This window comes from Camelus ferus, chromosome 3 (assembly GCF_009834535.1).
Source record: "Camelus ferus isolate YT-003-E chromosome 3, BCGSAC_Cfer_1.0, whole genome shotgun sequence".
In the NCBI taxonomy this organism is placed as follows: Eukaryota; Metazoa; Chordata; class Mammalia; order Artiodactyla; family Camelidae; genus Camelus; species Camelus ferus.
The window spans coordinates 50,815,579-50,834,816 of record NC_045698.1 but is presented as its reverse complement, the minus strand read 5'-3'; the positions used below and the strand labels follow the sequence as shown (position 1 = coordinate 50,834,816).

At 43.3% G+C, this 19,238-nt stretch overlaps 1 long non-coding RNA gene across 1 annotated transcript; it reads right to left on the bottom strand.

Moving 5' to 3' along the window:
- Positions 1-234: 234 nt before the first annotated feature.
- LOC116659764 lies at positions 235-18,992 on the bottom strand. The gene is made up of 3 exons (XR_004315103.1): positions 18,887-18,992; positions 5,925-6,078; positions 235-505 (listed from the first exon to the last, which is right to left on the bottom strand). It is a non-coding gene; the product is annotated as an uncharacterized LOC116659764 (long non-coding RNA).
- Between the last annotated feature and the right edge of the window lie 246 nt (positions 18,993-19,238).

The window sequence follows — 19,238 nt, the reverse complement described above, 5'->3', positions numbered from 1 at the left end:
GGACGAAATATGCAGGAAGTGGAGGGAGAGGAGGCAGGGAGGGAATCTGCAGGGCAAGAGAAGGAGGAAGCAGATGCGAAAGAGGAAGAAGACAGGCGGGAATGAAGATGAACCTGGAAGAGGAAGCTGAGGAGAATACAGGGAAAAGGCAATGAATGCAAAGATATAAAAAGGTATAAGATTATTTTTATACAATTATTTAACCATGCACATTATGTATAAAAAAGCCTGGAAGGAAATATGCCAGTGTGATAACCGTGGTAGAGGCAGATCACCCCCCCCCCCTTACCTGCTGTGTGCCGGACAGTGCTCTAGGGTGGGCAGGATGCTGTTCTCTGCCTCATCGATGTTGGCACGGCCAGGTGACTGGCCAATGGGATGTGGGTAGCGGTTCCACTACGCTAGATTCAAGTGAATACCTCAAGAGGCATCGTCTTTTCTGCTAACCTTCTTGCATTCTTGTGATCTTCCATGCAGGAAAAAATATCTCCTGGTAGGCTCTGTTCTGAGGAAAATGAGAAGACACATGCAGGTGAGCAGACTTAAGCCAACTCGGCCTGAACCCAAGCCCAGCTTAGCCCAGCCCAGCTGAGTACTCAGAGCCTCAGCAGATCCAAGAAAGAGAAAATTAATGCTTGTTGTTGTAAGCTGTTGAGATTGTAAAATTAGCTGTTATGCAGCAAAAACGGATTCGTTGTGGTCATCTCTGAATGATGAAATAGTTTATTATTGTTTTCTGCCTTATCATTTTCCATATTTTCCAAGTATATTTGAATGCGCTTGCTTTACTATTTGAGGAAAAGAATAAATAAAGCATGAGGAAACATGCGCTTCTTACTAGGTCCTTCACTGTTTTGATACAAAATCAAACGTATCAGAACTGTATATCCAAAGAACATAATTTATGACAGTTAAGGCAACTTTAAAAGCACCAGGATGCTAATTCACACTCATTTCCTCTCATATCTCTCTCTCTGCACAGTTAACAATGAAGTTCACATTTCTATTGCTTTAGCGTATATTGTGTTTTGAAAGAGCAGCTATTTCCAAGATTGTGTTTTAGGATCTGATTACATCACACACAAAGGCAAGCTCGGGGCCCTGGGAGATCTTATCCAACTTGAGAGAATGAACACAAAGCTAGTTCTCTGTCAAGGGTTGATTCTCTAGAACCCCTGCCTTTTCAATAATCCTTTGGCCAGATTTATTTTTTTTCTTTATAGATTATTTCTCGTTCATTATGGGACATAGGGAGGTGAGAATAAAGTAAAAGGGGCGGGAAAGGAACCATGAAAGAATTCACGGTGGAGGCAGATGGGAAAGAGGAAGAAGACTGATGGGGATGAGGACAATGAATTGGAAAGAGGAAACTGATGAGAAGGAGAGAAGTGAGGAAGTGAGACAGTGGGAAACCGGGAGGTGCCAGGGCTGCAGGCCGAGGACTAGCCAAAGGGGCTTCAGGTACCTGCTGTCACTTGGTTCCTCACTGTCCACACCTACACTGTCTACACCCACACTTACTGCCTGCATTTGCACTAAACCGGTGCCACAAAGCCAAAGGCACCCTGAATTCCAGCCCTCCGTATCCTGGCCCACCCCCACTCCTCTTTCCTCCACTAACCCACCTGGGTCTCTCTGACCCCTGCTCAGTCCCTCTGTGTCCTGCCTTCCTGCATTCTCACTTTGTTCTCCTTCCAGAATTCTCCTCAGTTCCTCTTGGTCCTGCCAAATTCTGACCATCCTTCAGGTCCCACGCAAGCCTCGCCTGCTCCCTGAAGAGTTCCCAGCCCACAGGGAGGTGGCCCTTCTCTCAGCTTGGGCCCAGGTCTCTCCCCTGAGCTCCAGACTCATACATCTGATCTCTCCATGGGTGTCTAGCAGTATCTCAAACGTGTCTGACTTTCCCAAACCCTGTTGATGTAAACTCTACGAGGCAGGGCTTTGGTGTGGTTTGTTCACTGCTGTGTCCTGGCGCACAGAGGAGTGCTCCGCAACAAGCAGTCACTCGGTAACTATTAGCCGAATGAATGAATGAGCTCCCATAGCAGCGACAGCCAGGAGGACACCATGTGCTTCCAGCGCACTGCATACCGATGTTGCTTGGCTGTCTAATTCTCCCATCTGGACTGCTAAAATCCTGTAGGATCACAGACCATATGCCTTTGTATTCCTCTGGGTACTTAGCACAGAGCTGTGTGATTCATTCACTGATTAAACAGCCAAGTACCACAGTAGAACAAGCCCATGACGAAAGCCACCTTTTTCAAATCCTGGAAACCACATGCTAACTCATGAAAAGAATCTACTTATTCCTATGCAGGAATTTTTAAGAACGTTGGCTTGAGCCCCATCTCAGGTCAGTGTAATACTTTTTCTTGTTTCATTCTCATTAGTCTTTAATTGGGTGTGTTTTATCTACATATCCAGATTGTGAGCAGGCTCGGTTCCCAGCTACAGTGTGCCCCTCCAGCACCATGCAAGCAAGTGGAAGCTCACCCCAGCCCTGTTCCTGACCTTGAGTAAAAACGAAGGCCGTGTGGTGCTGGACGCCCATTGCCCTGCACGTCCCTGCAAGGCTGAAAGCAGAGGCTCTGATTTGCTGGACTGACGTCAGACTTCTGGCAACCTTTCCCCCCAGATGTGTGTCTGCTGTTTATCTGAGTGCCCCATTTCACAACCGCCACAAGACACAACAGGAAGCACATGTCTGGAGCTGTTCTGTCCACTCCAGTTTCAGGCGTTCTCACAGCATCGCACTTTGACACAAAGCGGCTCCACGTCAATTCCGTGGGCTTCAGAAGGAAATTTTTCCCATGAGAGTTATTGCTCTGGCCGGAGCGGACTTTGTCTTCTGCCTTATTTGCTCTCTGCATGGAATTGCCATCAGAATGACTAACAGTCACATCATCACTACATTATGAATCAATTAACTGAAAACAAATTCATTTCCTGAGTCAGCCAGTTTATTTAGCCCGCATCCCCCCACCTCTCTCTTTTTAAAAAAATTATCTCAGCAGGAAAGAAATCCAAACTTCCGACAGTACCTCCTGCTGTATTTGTCAGGAGACTGCACACCCTGATCAGAGGGATTAGTGGTTATTCCTTCTGCCGGTGTTAACGCAGCCTGTCCTAGTCCAATCCTGGATTTATTTTCAAAAGACAAATGGCTTTCAGGATTAATTTCTTTGCCTTTCACTTCTCTGTGTGATAGATGACTAACATTGCGTTCATCAGCTCACCAACTGCCTGGCTTGGTTTTTTTCCCCTTGCCTTTTTCTTTTTCTTTCTTATCTTTTTTCTTCCTTCCTTTTCTTTTTCTTTTGTTCTTTTTCTTTCTTTCTCCTCTCTCCTTTCCTTCCATTTTCTTTCAAGATACAAGTTTTTGTTTTAGAGATACGAATACTTTCATACTTCCTTCCAATTCTGTATGAGTTTCTCTTGGCTGCTGTAACAAATGACCAGAAACCTGGAGGCTTAAAACAACATTATACATTCTCTCACAGTTCTGGAGGGCAGAAGTCTGAAATCAGCACCATTTGCTGGAAATCAAGGCATCGGGTGGGGCTGCATCCCCTGGGAGGTTCTAGGAGAGAATCTGTTCCTTCCCGCTTCTGGTAGCTCTTGGGATTTTTTGCTTTGTGCCCTTATGACTCCAATCTCTGCCTCTGTGGTCACATGCCCCAGCCCGTTCTCTATGAGTTTAATCTCTCTTTGCCTCTCTTGTGTAAAGACACTTGTGATGGCATTTAGGGCCCACCTGGATAATCCAGGATGACTTTTCCAGGAAAATCACACCTGCAGTGACTCCTTTTCCTTATAAGGTAACATTTACAGGTTTCAGGGGCTGGGATCTGATATCTTGGGGGCCATTATTCCACCCACCACACTTTCCATTCCCTGCTTCCCACAACACACGGAATATTCTGTATCTAAGTGAAAAGGTTGATGGAGGAAGAGAAGAGAAGAAAGAGCAAATCTAAAGGAGGGAGAAGATAGATCAGGCTTTTCTCGCTTGTTAAGTCCTTCCGGCAGCGCGGTGGCCCTCCCGGTGTGGGTTCCTGCTTCCGAGGGAAATGTGGGATGGTGGGAGGTACTCCGCTCTGCCAGCTGGGGCGGGCACACAGCTAGCCCCTTCCTTCTCCCTTGGCAGCCAGAGCACTGACATATGACACAGTCTCATCCAATCTGATGTTCTCACTTATGGGGTTTGACTTTTGAAGGTGTGGAGATTCTAACCGGAGATTATTTCCAGGGCAGCAGTCAGGGAGTCAAGGGTCAGGAGCAGCACCTGCCAGCATCCAGGGGCAGCAGCCTCGGTCCAGGCTTCCTGCTGTGGCAGGATCTGGCTGAGTTCTCTGCTTTTCTACTTCCCAGGGTTCCTGCCCACTTCACCCCTGGTTTTCCAGCATTCCTATCCATTCTGGGAGCTACGACTGAATAGACTGAATACCTCACATTCCTTTTCTGTTGAAGTTAGTGTGAGTTGGTCTCTATGCAACCACGCACCCTGACTTAGAAACTCCCAGCTCTAAAGCTCTTTTACAAAGCTTGGCAGCCCCTTCCCTAGAGGACAGCACGGGCAAGGCAGGGGAGTCTGCGATGTCCATGGCAGGACTGCTGGGAAACAATCAAATGTCTGTGTGATTAAAAAAAAAAAAAGCCTTCATTTTATGAATCACTGTGCAGAATTCAGAAAGAAGGAATGTGTGCAGCCCTCAGCTATCAGACTATGCATCCTTTAAAAAAAAATTGTAATGCTCTTTTTACTATCCTGCAATGAAATTCATGGTAACTTATCTATTTATATAATTTTAAATGGTCAATAAAATTTTACAGAAGAAAATTTGTATATAAATCATTATTTGTGTGTAAAATAATAATGTAAATTATTAAAGGAAATAATTAGTATATAGAAATGTGCTCTTCAACACGTAAACGCAAACATATGACTCCTTCAGAGGATCCTGCAAATTTCTAACCTGGCAAATTTACAACATTGAGAACTATGCCCTCCTGAATGAAGAGTGCAGATCACAGAACCAGGCATAGAGCAGATTTAATGCCTTCCGAGAAACAAAAGCTACAGGCGCCCATCTATGTACACGTCGACTTACGTACAGAAAGGGAACCGAGAAGGTTAACATGCTGGGGAAATTACCTCTGCAGAAGGAGGGGCTGGGGAGCTGCGAGGAGGAAACGGGGGGGGGGGGGGGGGCCTTCACACTGTGTCCTCTTTTTGTATTCTTTGTATCTTTCATCTAATTAATGTGTTACTTTTGTCATTTAAAAAACATAAGAAGGAAAGTGGGGAGTGAGTGAGTATAGCTCAGTGGTAGAGCACATCTTAGCATAAATGGGTCCTGAGTTCAACCCCTGTATCCCCATTAAAAATTTTGAAAGAAGGAAAGAAGGAAGGAAGGAAAGAAGGAATGAAGGAAGGAAAGAAAAAGAAAGAAAGAAAGAAAGAAAGAAAGAAAGAAAGAAAGAAAGAAAGGAAAGAAAGGAAGGAAGGAAGGAAGGAAGGAAGGAAGGAAGGAAGGAAGGAAGGAAGGAAGAAAGAAAGAAAGAAAGAAAGAAAGAAAGAAAGAAAGAAAGAAAGAAAGAAAAAGAGAGAGAGAGAAAGAGAGAGAGAAAGAAATCAAAGTGGCACCGGGTGTCACAAGCAGTGTGGGAAAAGCCAGATCAGGAGTGAAGGGAAGGGCTGGGCTAGTTTGTGATGAAGACTCTGCAGTTCCAGGGAGGAGAAGAGCATTGGTTGTTTTCTGTCCTGGTCATTAGAACGAGCGTGGCAATTAGTGGCCATGTGATCTTGTGCAAGGTCACCTGCCTGGTGTGCTATCCTGAGGTCATGGTACTTCCTTATTTATAGCCTCACAGTGTTGTTTGTGTTGCCGTTACTGCACACCTGGGTGGAAACACCTTACCTATGGAGCTGTCAGCTGATGCCAAATAGCCAAGTTTCCTGGTGGTCCTGCCCCCATCACCTCTCTCCTTGTAATTCACTTGCACTGTGGCAATTTTTGAGCCAAATACCTGGAGGGCCTTTATTCTTTGGTTTCTTCAACTGACATTCGTTGACTGGAAAGTGAAATAGAACATTTTGTTTGCCAAAATCCAATAGCTTTGGAAATAGCATTACATTTAAATTCCTGCTCTACGACTTAATGAATATTCTCTGAGCTTTCCTTTCCTTATCTGTAAAAAGATAAGATACCTACTTCATAAGGGTTATTAGGAGTAACAAATAAAATAAGATAGTGTATGTTAAGCACAGGTTAAAAACTGAACAGGAATTTCAGCTGCTGGCCACCATAAGGAAGGCAGAATCTGGAGCTTGAGTTCAGCCAAGCTAACTGTCCGCTAAACCAAACATTAGGAATCTTCAGAAGAACCTAACAGAGGTCCAGAATTTCTACAGTTCATGATTGTATTGGTCTGGGTTCTCCAAAGAAGCAGAACCAGTAGGATACCTAATAAGGAAGTGGCTGACACCGCTCTCACACAGAGAGCTGATGGTGTCATGCAGTCTGAGTTTGAAGGGCTGAGAATCAGGAGCTGATGGTGTAAGCTCTAGTTTGAGTCTGAGTCCAAAGGAGAAGACTGATGTCCCAGCTGGAAGACCCTCAGAGTGAATTCCCCCTTACTCTGCCTCTTTGTTGCATTCAGGTCTTCAGTGAACTGAATAAGGGCCATTTGCACTGGGGAGGGCACTCCTCTGTACTCAGTCCACCAATTCAAATGTTAATCTCTTCCACAAACACCCTCAATACTCTTTAACCAAATATCTGGCCCTCTGTGGCCCAGTCAAGTCGACACATAAAATTAACCATCACCACAATATCCAGGATAAAGTCCAGAATCTCACAGCAAATGGGGGAGTTGGGGCAAGTTTGTTACAAGGAGGATTCTTGGGCTCCACCCGAGACCTCCTGAATCAGAGCCATTGCTCAAAGAAACCTGTGTTTTAAACAAGCCCCTCAAAGCCTCCTGATTTACATTATAGTCAAAGTACTTCAGACTTTGATGAGATTTGGCAGTGTGGGCCTCGCACCCAGCCTGAAGGATGCTAGAACCACAGTGACAGTCACAAATGGTACCATTTTCAAGTGGGAAGCACAGAGTTTACGCGGGATGTGAGAGTCGATCCACCGGAGGGCAGAAACCAATCTGGGTGAGTCATGCTCCGGGTACACCCCCTCACTCTCCTGCACTGTGGCATCATTTCACAGACTTACTGTTCAGAGTCTAGGTGATAAAGGACGGTGCTGGACTATCAGTGTTCTTGAGTGAGTCATACTTTACTGCTTACTAATTCCTCTTCCTCCACAAACTTGCTTCCTTCACTCTCCTGAGGACTGAGGTGTTTTTTGGTTTTGTTTTGTTTTTTAATCATACTCATATTCTATGAATGGCAACCTTTTAGTCTATTTTACTACCGAGATTTCCCCCTCCCCACCCCTTGTGTGTCTGTGTGTATGTTTCTGAACTTTGGAAAGCTTTTAGAAAGTTCTATGTGATGTAATTATCTTTTTTCCCCTCACAGTGAGTCCTGTCTTTAAATATATATACTTAATTTTTTAAATGGATGTAAAATTGTTCAAGTGTGATTTACCTACAAAAAAATGCACATAAGTATGCAACATCATGAATTTTTACAAAGTGAATATGCCTGTATAACCAGAGCCCATATCAAGGAGAGAACCTTGCAAGACCCCTCATGCTCTCCTCCAGCCATTAGTCTGCCCACAAAGGTAACGTCTGTTCTAACTTCAAGGAGGACAGATGTGTTTTTTCTGTTTTTTAACTCCTGAACTTTGTAGAAGAGGAATCATATTCCTTGGCTTCTTCTGCTCCTCATTTTGTTGGGACACTCACTCACGTGGTCGCCTGAAGTTATAATTTCTTCCTTCTTACTGCTGTACATCGTTTCCTTTTGTGGATCTATCGCCAGGATAGATTTTATCCATCCTATTTTTGTGGGCATTTGAGTTTCCAGTTTCTGGCTATTGCAAATAGCAGGAAGCATAGTTTTTAGACCGAGCCCTGGTTTTAAGAGTGAGTGTAGATATTCAATTTGAAAAAGCAAAGTCTGTTTGTTTTGGCAAATAATAGAAGCAGATGAACATTCCACAGATTCCTCTGCTCACCCTGAAAATAGCTACCAAGGTGGGAAGTTGCAAACGGAAGGAGGAAAAAGAAAGGGGATGCAAAGCAGAGAATGACTTACAGTGCCTCCTGCCACCCCTATCTTCTTCTCCAAGGCAACTCCTTGCCTGTCCTGCTAATTTAGCCTAAATTAGGAATCTTCAGAAGAACCTAACAGAGGTCCAGAATTTCTACAGTTCATGATTGTATTGGTCTGGGTTCTCCAAAGAAGCAGAACCAGTAGGATATCTAATAAGGAAGTGGCTGACACCGCTCTCACACAGAGAGCTGATGGTGTCATGCAGTCTTTTCAAAGCAGCTGCTGGGCATCCAAGTTGACCCATCTGTGATGGATTTGTTGTTACCTGGCCAACAGAGCAAGAGAGGAGTGGGCTGTCAGCCAGTCCAGTTAAAGCCCTGCAAAGTGCTATCCGGTGTTTTGACCTTTCCTCCATGGGTCAGGAAAGATCTGTTTCCATAGAATCAGGGAAGGCTTGAGCCAGAGGAACCTAAAGGTGCATCTAGACCAGCTCCTCATGTTACGGATGAGGGGACTGAGTCCCAGAGAGCTGAGCGCTCAAGGTCACACGCAGAGTCACGGGGTGAGCTGGGTGATGATTTGGAATCACATCTTCAACTTCAGGCTTTGTACTTGTTCAGGTTTTGTCTTACTAGGGCCACATGGTAGACTTACATTACTTTTCCATAATATTTTGCAATATGATGCTGGTTGCTTTACTTTTCTGACTTCTTGCATTTGGGGTAGTTTCTCTTGTTAAAATGTTACTACTCTCTTCCACGCCTTTGTCGTTTTGGTTTTGTTTTGTTTTCTATTTTACCCACCAGCATACAATCAATGATAGTCATGTGGCCTGGATAGTGGAGGTGGAACCCAGGTGCTGGAATCCCTGAGGAATGAGGAGTTTTCAACAGTCAACCAAACAGTAAAAGAATTAATACTCTTTAAAGATTTGTGGTTACGTAGTATGGAGACTCCTTAAAAAACTCAAAATAGAGTTACCATGTGATCCAGCAATCCCATTCCTGAGCATATTTCCAGAGATAATTATAATTTGAAAAGACATATGCACCCCAATGTTCATGGTAGCACTACTGTAGTCATGGTAGCAACCTCAGTGTCCACAACAGATGAATAGAGAAGTTGTGGTATATATATACACAATGGACTACCACTCAGCCATAAAAGCATAAAATGATGCCATTTGCAGCAACATGGATGGACATAGAGATTATCATACTAAGTGAAGCTAGAAAGAGAAGTATCACCTGATATCACTTATATGTGGAATCTAAAAAAAAAAAAAGATACAAATAAACTTATTTACAAAATAGAGAGTCACAGACATAGAAAACAAACTTATAGTTACCAAAGGGGAAACAGTGGGGAAGGGATAAATAAGGAGTTTGGGATTAGCAGACACAAACTACTATATATAAAATAAATAACAAGGTCCTAATGTAGAGCACAGGAAACTACATTCAGTATCTTGTAATAACCTATAATGGAAAAGAATATAAAAAGTGTATGTATAACTGAATCACTATGCTGTACATTAGAAACTACCACAACAATGTAAGTCAACTAAACTTCAATTTAAAAAAAGCTGTGTGGTTATGAATATGTATATGTGCTCACAATATGTTAAATGCGAATTACAGAACTGCGTTGTATGCTCTGCTTTAGTAATATGTATTTCTGTGCATACAGGAAAAGGAAAGTTCTGGAAGGACATAAATGTTTATGTTTTTGACCAGGTTGGTGGAATTATGGGTAATCTTAATTTTATTTTAGAATTCTCTGATTTTTTATTTATTTATTTATTTTTTTTACAATCAGGGAAAAAACTGACAAGGTAATAAAAAGAAAATAATACTTTTCAAATGCCCCCCGTCAGAGCCTTACACCAACTTCAAGTGGCTCTTGGGTACAATTTTAGTGGCTAAATTGGCAAAACCAACCAACCAACAAACACTCACTAAAAACATGAAGTAGGTGGAGGTTGGTTTTGGTGCCTCTGATCTTGCTATGCCTCACACTGTGTAGCCCACTGAATAGCACACATCACATTCAATGTTCAGATTAAGTTTGTTATAAGCATTGTTTAGTAAATGCCCACCTGCTGCTCAGTCTCTCGTTTTCCTATATAGATAGCAGGACCGTGACCAAATTATGCTAAATACGGAGCCACATTTTTCTGAAGCCCACTCTATAAATATTCTGGTTGTCAGGGAGTCACCAAGAGCAAACACAAAGGTTAATGAGACGAAATGCCCTCAAGGAGTCAGTGTCCTAAGAGGAAGACACAGGCAAGTAAACAATTAGTCTAGAGCACTAAGTGTAGGGATGAGTTTATGTGAAGGATGGTGTGGGAACTCTGGGGTGTGGAGTGGTGAGTAGAGGGTCGGGGACCACACCCAACCCAGGCCTGTGGGAGAGTCAGGGAGATTCCTAAAAGTGGTGCCTGATCTGACTTGCTGTCGCACAAGCAATCAGTTATATCTTCCCTCAGATCAGGGGATGCTGCCACCATCCATTTGTGTTAGGAGCCGTTTTTGACTCATTTTCTCCCTTATAGCACCCACTCATCACCAAGTTTTAAAGATTTCTCCATATTGTTCTAAATACAAATAGTTTGGGGCTTCTAAGACCTGCTTAGTGTTTAGTGTTTCACAGCATGTGCCCCACATTTCACTCTTTGTTCTCATGGTGTTGGTCACCTAGGTCCTGCTCCTGTGTCCTTATATCTCTAGTATATATCCTAGAGATTTGACAAACTATAAAGTGTCTAGGATAAATACTCAGAAGTGGGTCTCTGGGACATGGGGCATGCATATACCTAATTGCATGAAGTGCAACCAGATTGCTTTCCAGAATGCTGTACTGATTTGCACTCCTAATAGGGCATCCAGTCTGCAGAGGAGAAAGAGTGTATCAAGTGTATACCAGCTCCTTAAAGGCCTTGCCATGGGTGTGGTACATACATTTCATTATGAAAAATGGTCCCTGTGGGCCGTTTAACCACAAGGAGTCTGGGTAATGTAGTCCTGGGCTGGGCAGCTACTTGCCCACTACAAATCAATCATGCAAGCAGGGTGATGGGTATAGTTCAGTGCTAGAGCACATGCTTAACATGCATAAGGTCCTGGGTTTGATCCCCAGTACCTCCATTTAAAAAATAATTTAAAAAAAAAGAGAGAGAAAAAGCCAAGTTCATTGAAAAACAAACAAAAAAAAAAAAATGAGAAATCAATCATGTAAGGTGAGAATGGTTTTCAAAGGGAAAATGGCCTTGTGGAGCTTTGGCCTTAACTCTGAATGAGAGGAAAAGCCATCTGAGAGTTGGTGGCAGACATTATATTTCACCCCTAAATACTTCCACATGCATCTCCTAAAATAAGGACACTTTACATAATCAGAGTATCATTATTAGAACATTAACAATAATATTCAAATATAATTTAGCATCCAGTCCACATTCAAATTTTTCCCAAATTGTTATGTAAATAATTCTGGAAATCATATTTTTTGATTAACACATGTAAACAAATGGTGATCTAAGTGGAGTCCCATTTCTCCAGGCACTATCTTCCTATTTTCATAATGTCTTTTTTTTTTTTTTTTTTTTTTTTAAATCTCATTCTGAATGCTGCCCAGGAAGAAGCAGTGTGCCAGCAGGACAGTAGGGGCCCCCACACACCCATTCTGCTTTTTGCCAAGTCTGGTGATTTCCCTATTGAGGAACGCGTGCCCAGGAGTCTGTGTAAATCTCACTATGTCACATCTGTGTAGGTGACTTCAAGGTGCACTCAAGACCCCACAATGTCACCCGTTTCCTTATGGGAAGTCATAAAGACTTCAAAGCAAAATTTAATTTTATTCCATTAAAAAGCCAGCATAAGCTATGCATGTGATTTGGTGATTTTCATAACTGTGCTGTGAAATCAAATAAACAAAAAACTATAATTCATTGAGCTAAATAATTAAAGATAATGACCGTAATAACTTCAAAGATGGATTAACAAGTCAAATTGCCTGTAGTTAGCCATAACTCAACCATTACATACAAATTTTTAAAATATCAAAGCAGGGTGGGGTGTAGATGGAGTAGGACGACCCCCGAGGTGAGTAGGGGCTCACCTCCTCCCAGGAGCACACCAAAATTATAACTACTTACAGAGCAACTATCTGTAAGAATGACCTGAAGTCTAGCAGAAAAGATTTTCCGCAACTAAAGATATAATGAAAGCACACGATGAGAGGGTAGGAGGGGCAGAGACGCAGCAGAGTCAGGATCCATCCCCCTGGGGTAGACAACCCACAAACGGGAGGGAAATCACAACTGCAGAAGTGCTCCCCCAGGAGTGAGGGGTCCAGTCCCCACACAGGGCTCCCCAGCATGGGGGCCCTGCATTGGAAAGATGAACCCCTACGATGCCTGGCTTTGAAGGCCAGTGGGGCTTCCATACAAGAGAGCCAGAGGACTGTAGGAAACACTGTACTCTTGAAGGGCATGTGCAAAATCTCACACACTCCCAGTCCCAGTGCAGAGGCAATAATTTGAAAGGAAACTGAACCAGACTCACTTGCTGATCTTGGAGCGCCCCCCAGAGAGACAGGAGGCAACAGGGACTCATCACGGGGACATAAATGCTGCCGGCAGCAATTTGGGGGCGCTTGTTCTACCAAGAGGACATAGAGCTGGCAGGCACCATGTTGGAGTCCTCCCTCTAAACTATTAGTGCCAGGAGCTTCCCTGCTCACCAGTGGGCTGGCACTAACCCTGGGGCCCCCATGGACCACTCAGCCATCCATCCTGGGACCTAGTATGGTGGCTGCTTGCTCACTGGCGCAGCCCACCAGCAAGCCAGCAGCCAGCATACTAGGAGGGCCACACAGCCAAATGGCTAGGGGCCAGCCCCACCTACCAGCACCCCCACTGGAGTCACCCCTGCACAACAGAAGGGCCCCTACGGCCCACATGGGGTACTCCTGGAGCATACAGCTCTGGTGACCAGAGGGGCTGTGCTGCTAGGCCTCTAGGATGCTTCCTACATAAGGCCACCTCTCCAAGTGCTTATATCTCCAGGAAACATAACCTAATACATAAAACCTAATATATAACCTAATACATAAAAATAAACATAGTGAATTAGGCAAAATGAGGAGACAGAAGAATATGCTCCAAACAATGGAACAAGACAAAATTCCAGAAGAACTAAGTGAAGATAAGGAATATACCTGATAAAGAGCTCAAGATAATGGTCACAAAGATGCTCAGTGAACTTGGGAGAAGAATGAATGAACACAGTAAGAATTTTAACAAAGAGAAAATATAAAGAAGAACAAAACACAGCTGAAAAATACAATAACTGAAATTCAAAATGCACTAGAAGGAATCAACAGTAGATGAGATGATACAGAGGAATGGATAAGCAAACTGGAAGACAGAATAGTGGAAATCACTGAAGCTGAACAGGAAAAAGAAAAAAGAATTTAAAAAAGTGAGGATAGTTTAAGAGAGCTCTGAGATGACAGCAAGCATACTCACATTCACATTATGGGGGTCCCAGAAGGAGAAGAGAGAGAAAAAGGGGCAGAGAACTTATCTGAAGATAGAGTAACTGAAAACTTCCCTAACCTGAAGAAGGAAACAGACACTAGATCCAAGAAGTAGAGTTCCAAACAAGATAAACCCGGAGTTCCAAACAAGATAATCCCAAAGTCCACACCAAGACACAATATATTTAAAATGGCAAGAATCAAAGATAAACATATGGTTCAAGATAGGACCATATAATTTAATTTCCCTCATGTTAGGATTATTCATTTCTTGCACAGATTTTTTTTTTTTTTTTTGGAGTTTCTAACTGCATCTCTAAATGAAAGAAAAAAACATGCCTTTGCCACTGGTTTTTTGCCCTCCCACCCCCCCCAGCCCCGCCGCCCCTGCGGCTTATTATGCTGCCTACAATCCAGCCTTTTTTTCTTGATGGTGTTCTTCTTGCAGTCCAAAGACTTTCTTAAGAATCTGCATAGCTCTCATTCTGGCTTGGTTCCTCCACTGCTTGTAGCTCATATCTACTTTCCCTTTGGGTTTCTCTCCTTTTTACCGGAGTACATCCTCAAGTAACCTCTTACAAAAGGGTATGTAGCAAACAAACTTTATCTGCATTCTGAAAGTGTCTTTATTTGCCTTAATTTTTGACAGATGTTTTGGATGAAAGGGAATTCTAGATCCTAAATGATTCTCCTACGGCATTTGGAAAATCTTGCCTTTTGGGATTCTGTTTTCAGCCTCTTTCTCAATTTCCTCCTTCCCAAGTGCAGACTCCAGTCCAAAACCTTTCTGGACAACTGTCAGGCAGAGAAAATTGACCCCCAGCTGCCCGGAGCCCCTCGTGCACAGAACCCTGCATTCTGTTCTGTCCGCATGTTCATGGCCTCTTACTATCGCCCAGAAATTTATTGAACTCTCTCAGTTGCAGATGCCCAACCCATCCCTCATTTTGACTATAAATTTACACTCAATTCTTTATCACTTAAATAGAATCTCAGGAAAGAAGGATGACAAAGAGTACATACTCAGATCACCTTCTTGAATCAGAACTTCACATAAATTTGTTTCTTTCTTGCCCTTTTCATCCTCAAAAAAATGATCAGAGCTGTACTTATCTCTGATTTGCTAAATACACAGAAACTAATGACACCATGTTTATATAGCAGTTTTGCAAACTTAGCTAGGTCCTTGAGATTTCAGAATTACTGAATAATTATCTGATGATTAAGGCTGTAAAAGAAGTATACGAGGAGGGAGTGCCTCCCACAAGTCAGAGGACACAGCCCTGATTATTTTTCAGAACAAGCATTTATTAATCTGCAAGCTTCCTGTAAACTGCACTCGTTATAGAAAAACCATTGTTCCCGTTTCTGATAAATTCATAATTCCCAAGAGGAAAACAGATACCAGCATTTATATTTACCACCAACCAAAGTGCAAAGCCAGTGAGGAATAAATAATGCCAATTAGCCAAGTCTTTATGATTCACAGGACCCTTTCATCGTCAATTCTGATGATTTGTTCGTCTGGACAAAAGTTTTGTCTCAGTAAGCGTGGTCATCGTGACTATAAAAGGATGGCAATGTTTAGTCCCCCCCAGAGGGTACTTTGGACTTACCTTTTTTGCAGAACTGAGGATTGTTCCAATTTTTATATTATTTCAGCATGGAATCTTATTTGAGATCAATGATGTTGGCCACCATGTAACAGCTACAAATAATATTATAAGGACTACACATATTATAAAAGGTAATGAGTAACAGTACTCTGAACCTAACATTAGCAAGGTCCACAGATGATTTAGCAGAGGTTTGCTGCTTTTCTGTAAGAATACCTGAATATCATGTTTTCATATTGATAATAACATTTTAAGAACAATATAATATATGCATATTGTGGCTGATTGGATGACCACATTAAAAATTTTTTTGGTGGGGGAGGTAACTTGGCTTTTATTTTGAGGAGGGGAGCATGGAGGAAGTAATTAGGCTTATTTATTTATTTTAATGGAGGTACTGGGGATTGAACCCAGGACCTCGTGCATGCTGCACATTTTGTACCACTGAGCTATCCCCTCCCCTCCTTACATTTTAATTGAGTTCTGCCCAGAGGCTGCTGAGTCCACATTTCTCTTTGTGTTTGGATTTTGGGCTCCAAACTGTGTTTGGAATGAATAAGAGAAGAGCCAAGGGGAACTTAATAAGGTGATGATGAGATTACGCCAAATGATGCCAGGGCAGGCTGCATGAATGAAGGCTTGGATGTGGTTCCAATAGAGGGAAAAGGGTGAGAGAGAATGGTCACCACATGGCCCTTTGTGGTACCGATGTGCTGAACTCAAACAAGAACCTGCACCATGGCAGCCAATACCCAGAACATTACCTCTTGTCAGGAATAGAGGCCCTGGGTCAGACTCCCAGGTTCAAAGCTTGGCTCTGTCCTCCCTCAGATGAACTTCCTCAGGAAATTTATTTAACCCCCCTGGGCCCACTGCCTTTCTTAGTGATATGGGAATAATAGTAGTACTTACCGCTAGAGCTATTTTGGGGTTAAATAAAGTCATTTCAATTGCTCTGGCTAGGAACTCAGAAAATATATCAGCAACTATTATACTTAGTACTCAAAGTGGAAATTCAGTGTCAGTTAAAATCCATCTCATCTGACATGTTACATCAACATTGTTAAATTGAATTAGGCCGGGTTATTTTAGTTTTGTTTGTGTTTAATTTGTGCGTTTGTTTTTATAGTTGGATAAGCATAAGATATTTATACTTACTTTTGTGAAAGTACCATTGTAATAAAAATAATTCCAGCAAACATTTTAGGTGCCTTTCTCAAGATTTTCTAGAAACTCTGATCTTTATATATATATTTTAGATTATTTTTTAAAATTGAAGTATGACTCAGTTACAATGTGTCAATTTCAGGTGTGCAGCATAATGTTTCAGTCATATACAGACACACGTATATTCGTTTTCATATTCTTTCTCATTATAGGTTACTGCAAGCTAGTGAATATAGTTCCCTGTGCTATACAGAAGAAACTTGTTTTTTTGTGGTCTATATTTATAACATGTGTTTTGTAAGAAGAGATCTTGTTATTCTTTTCCTTTAAAGTTGTTTTTTTTTTTTTTTTTAGGAAGAAATTAGCCATTGCTGGGTTGTTATTTAGGGGAGTGGACTGTGAGCTTGTTTAGGGGATCTGGAAGTGGAGGGCTGGTTCTGGGCCTGGTGGGCAGCAGATGCTTGAAGCTCCTCTGATCCTGCCCCTCAGTGCATACAGTGGGGAGCTAGGAGACCAGTGGGGAAGGGGGCTTTTGGTACAAAACCAGACTTCGCATTGACAATGACTGGTGCTGACCCCTTAGGACTGAGGGGGCACCCCTGGAATTCCTGGACCTATCCAGGAGAGGGATCTGGAAAGACAGACTTTCTCATTCCAAGTAGGGTGGGACCACCAGGTCATATTAGTTAATTATTAAATAAATACAGTGAAGCTGGAAATATACATTGTGCATCCACTAAATTTTCTGTTGATGACCCTTCTTCCTTAGGAAGCTGAGTTGGGGACAGGAAGTGGATTTGTCCAGGAGTAGCTGGGCCACTACTGCAAGGACCCCTTTTGCACATGGTGCTGCCTCCTGGTGGTGAAGGCAAGACTCATCCCATCCACGAGTTCAGAGGTGGCAATGCAGCCCCAGCCCTGCCTTGTCACAGCAGGGAATCTCACCTTCTGTTATTCTTGTTAGACCCTTGTAACCATTAACAGCCTCACTATAAATTAATTAGGAGGGTTCAGATGAAGTGGAAAAGCTCATTGCTTCTTTGGGACCGTGAGTATTGCATTGTTAAGAGAGGGTGGAAAAAAGTGGGCTGAGTGACAAGGAAATTCTTTGAATTGTCTGGGGGAAAGACTATTTTTTGTTTGTTTGTTTTAAATCAGTGAAAGGTACAAGTGCTGTCAGACACCAGTCAAGGAACACAGCTGATATAAGCTTTGCTGGGCTCAGTGTGGAAAAACTGAAAATCTGAAAATGGCCTGCGGTACCCAGGTTGTAATACCCCTGGGACACGTGCATGTCTTTCTCCTTTGGAGAATTCTCCTCTGTGAGTGGGAAGGCTGATCTTCAGACAGTCATTCTGCTACTTTGCTCATTTGTGTGGCATCTTGGGTACTGTTCAGGGTCTCAATACCAGAATGCGTGGCACATTTTAAAGCCTGTGTTCACTACAGCAGTCCTCAGACAAGAATCCCCCCTCCACGCACACCTCACGTGGCTCCGGACCAACTCTAGCAAGGTCCTTTGTACTAGGAAAGACAACCAAGTAGGTGAAGGTGAATCTCTCCCTCACCCTCCACCCACTAAACGAATAAACCTTGGTTCTGGCTAGTTGCCAACAGTTGCAAATTCCCCAGTTGGGAATCTTTTGCCAAGAATCTTGTCTCCTGTCATTTCAACCGGGGGTGGGGGTGCAAGGGACTTGCATGTCAGTAGCTTTCAACAGCAGGGTGTGCAGGGAGACAGAGGGAGACCCAGGCCCCTGTGCGTCCTCCCTGAGAACCTGACAGAGGTTAGTCTGACACCCAGACTAACCTCTGGGGCGTTCAGCCACAGAAGTCCAGGCCAGACCAGAGGCCAAGGGCAGACCACTGGCCCTCCAGGGAAGCCAGCTCATTCAAATGCTATGTAAATGTTCCCTAAAAGAAACTGACCCCAGGCATGAGATTCTTTCCTAAGTCAGGGGATCTGCAAAGTGGTTTAGAGCAAGCCAAGTAGCGTCAGACTTGAATAGATGACCTTTTGAAGAACTGCAATTTGGGGGACAGAAACTCATTGCTTTGAAAACAAATCTTAGCAGAATTTTCCATGTCAGAGCCATCTTCCCTGGGCCCAAGTCCATCAGATGTGTAACTTGAAACACTGTCCCCATCCTAACACAGATCAGGTGGGGAGTGACTAACAGCTCGGGCCATCAGTTTCAGCACAAGCTGCACAATAGCATGGTGCAAGCTCTTTGTGGACATCCCCTAGTAGATGGGATGCTGGATTCTTTAGGGTCTTTGTCATTTGTTTCCCAGAGGAACAGACAACTTGGGAGTTGACCAAGTGCAAAGCGTGTGAAGTGTTCTGTAAAATAAACCCTCCAAACCCAGGACTCACCTGTCAGGAGCTTGGCCCCACCTCACAGAAGTTGCTGTCCTTCTCGCTTCCTCTCTCCCTTCCTGCCGTCCTTGTTTCCTTCCTGCCTCCCTTCCTTCTTTCCAGGTGGTTTAAGAAAGTCTTAGAGGAAACACAAAGGAGGATGAAATAAGTCACATCCTTTAGCAGGTGCTTCTTGATCTGACCCTAAACCCTCTGCCTCTGAACGGGAGTGAGATGCAGCTGACTTCTAGGTCATTCTGACACCAGTCACCCCCGACGGCCTCAGTCAGGGGCCTCTTCAGAGAACACTCTAACTTAGTGGGCATATATGTGCTCCTCCGGTTCCCTAAGCAGGAGGTAGTCTCCTTAT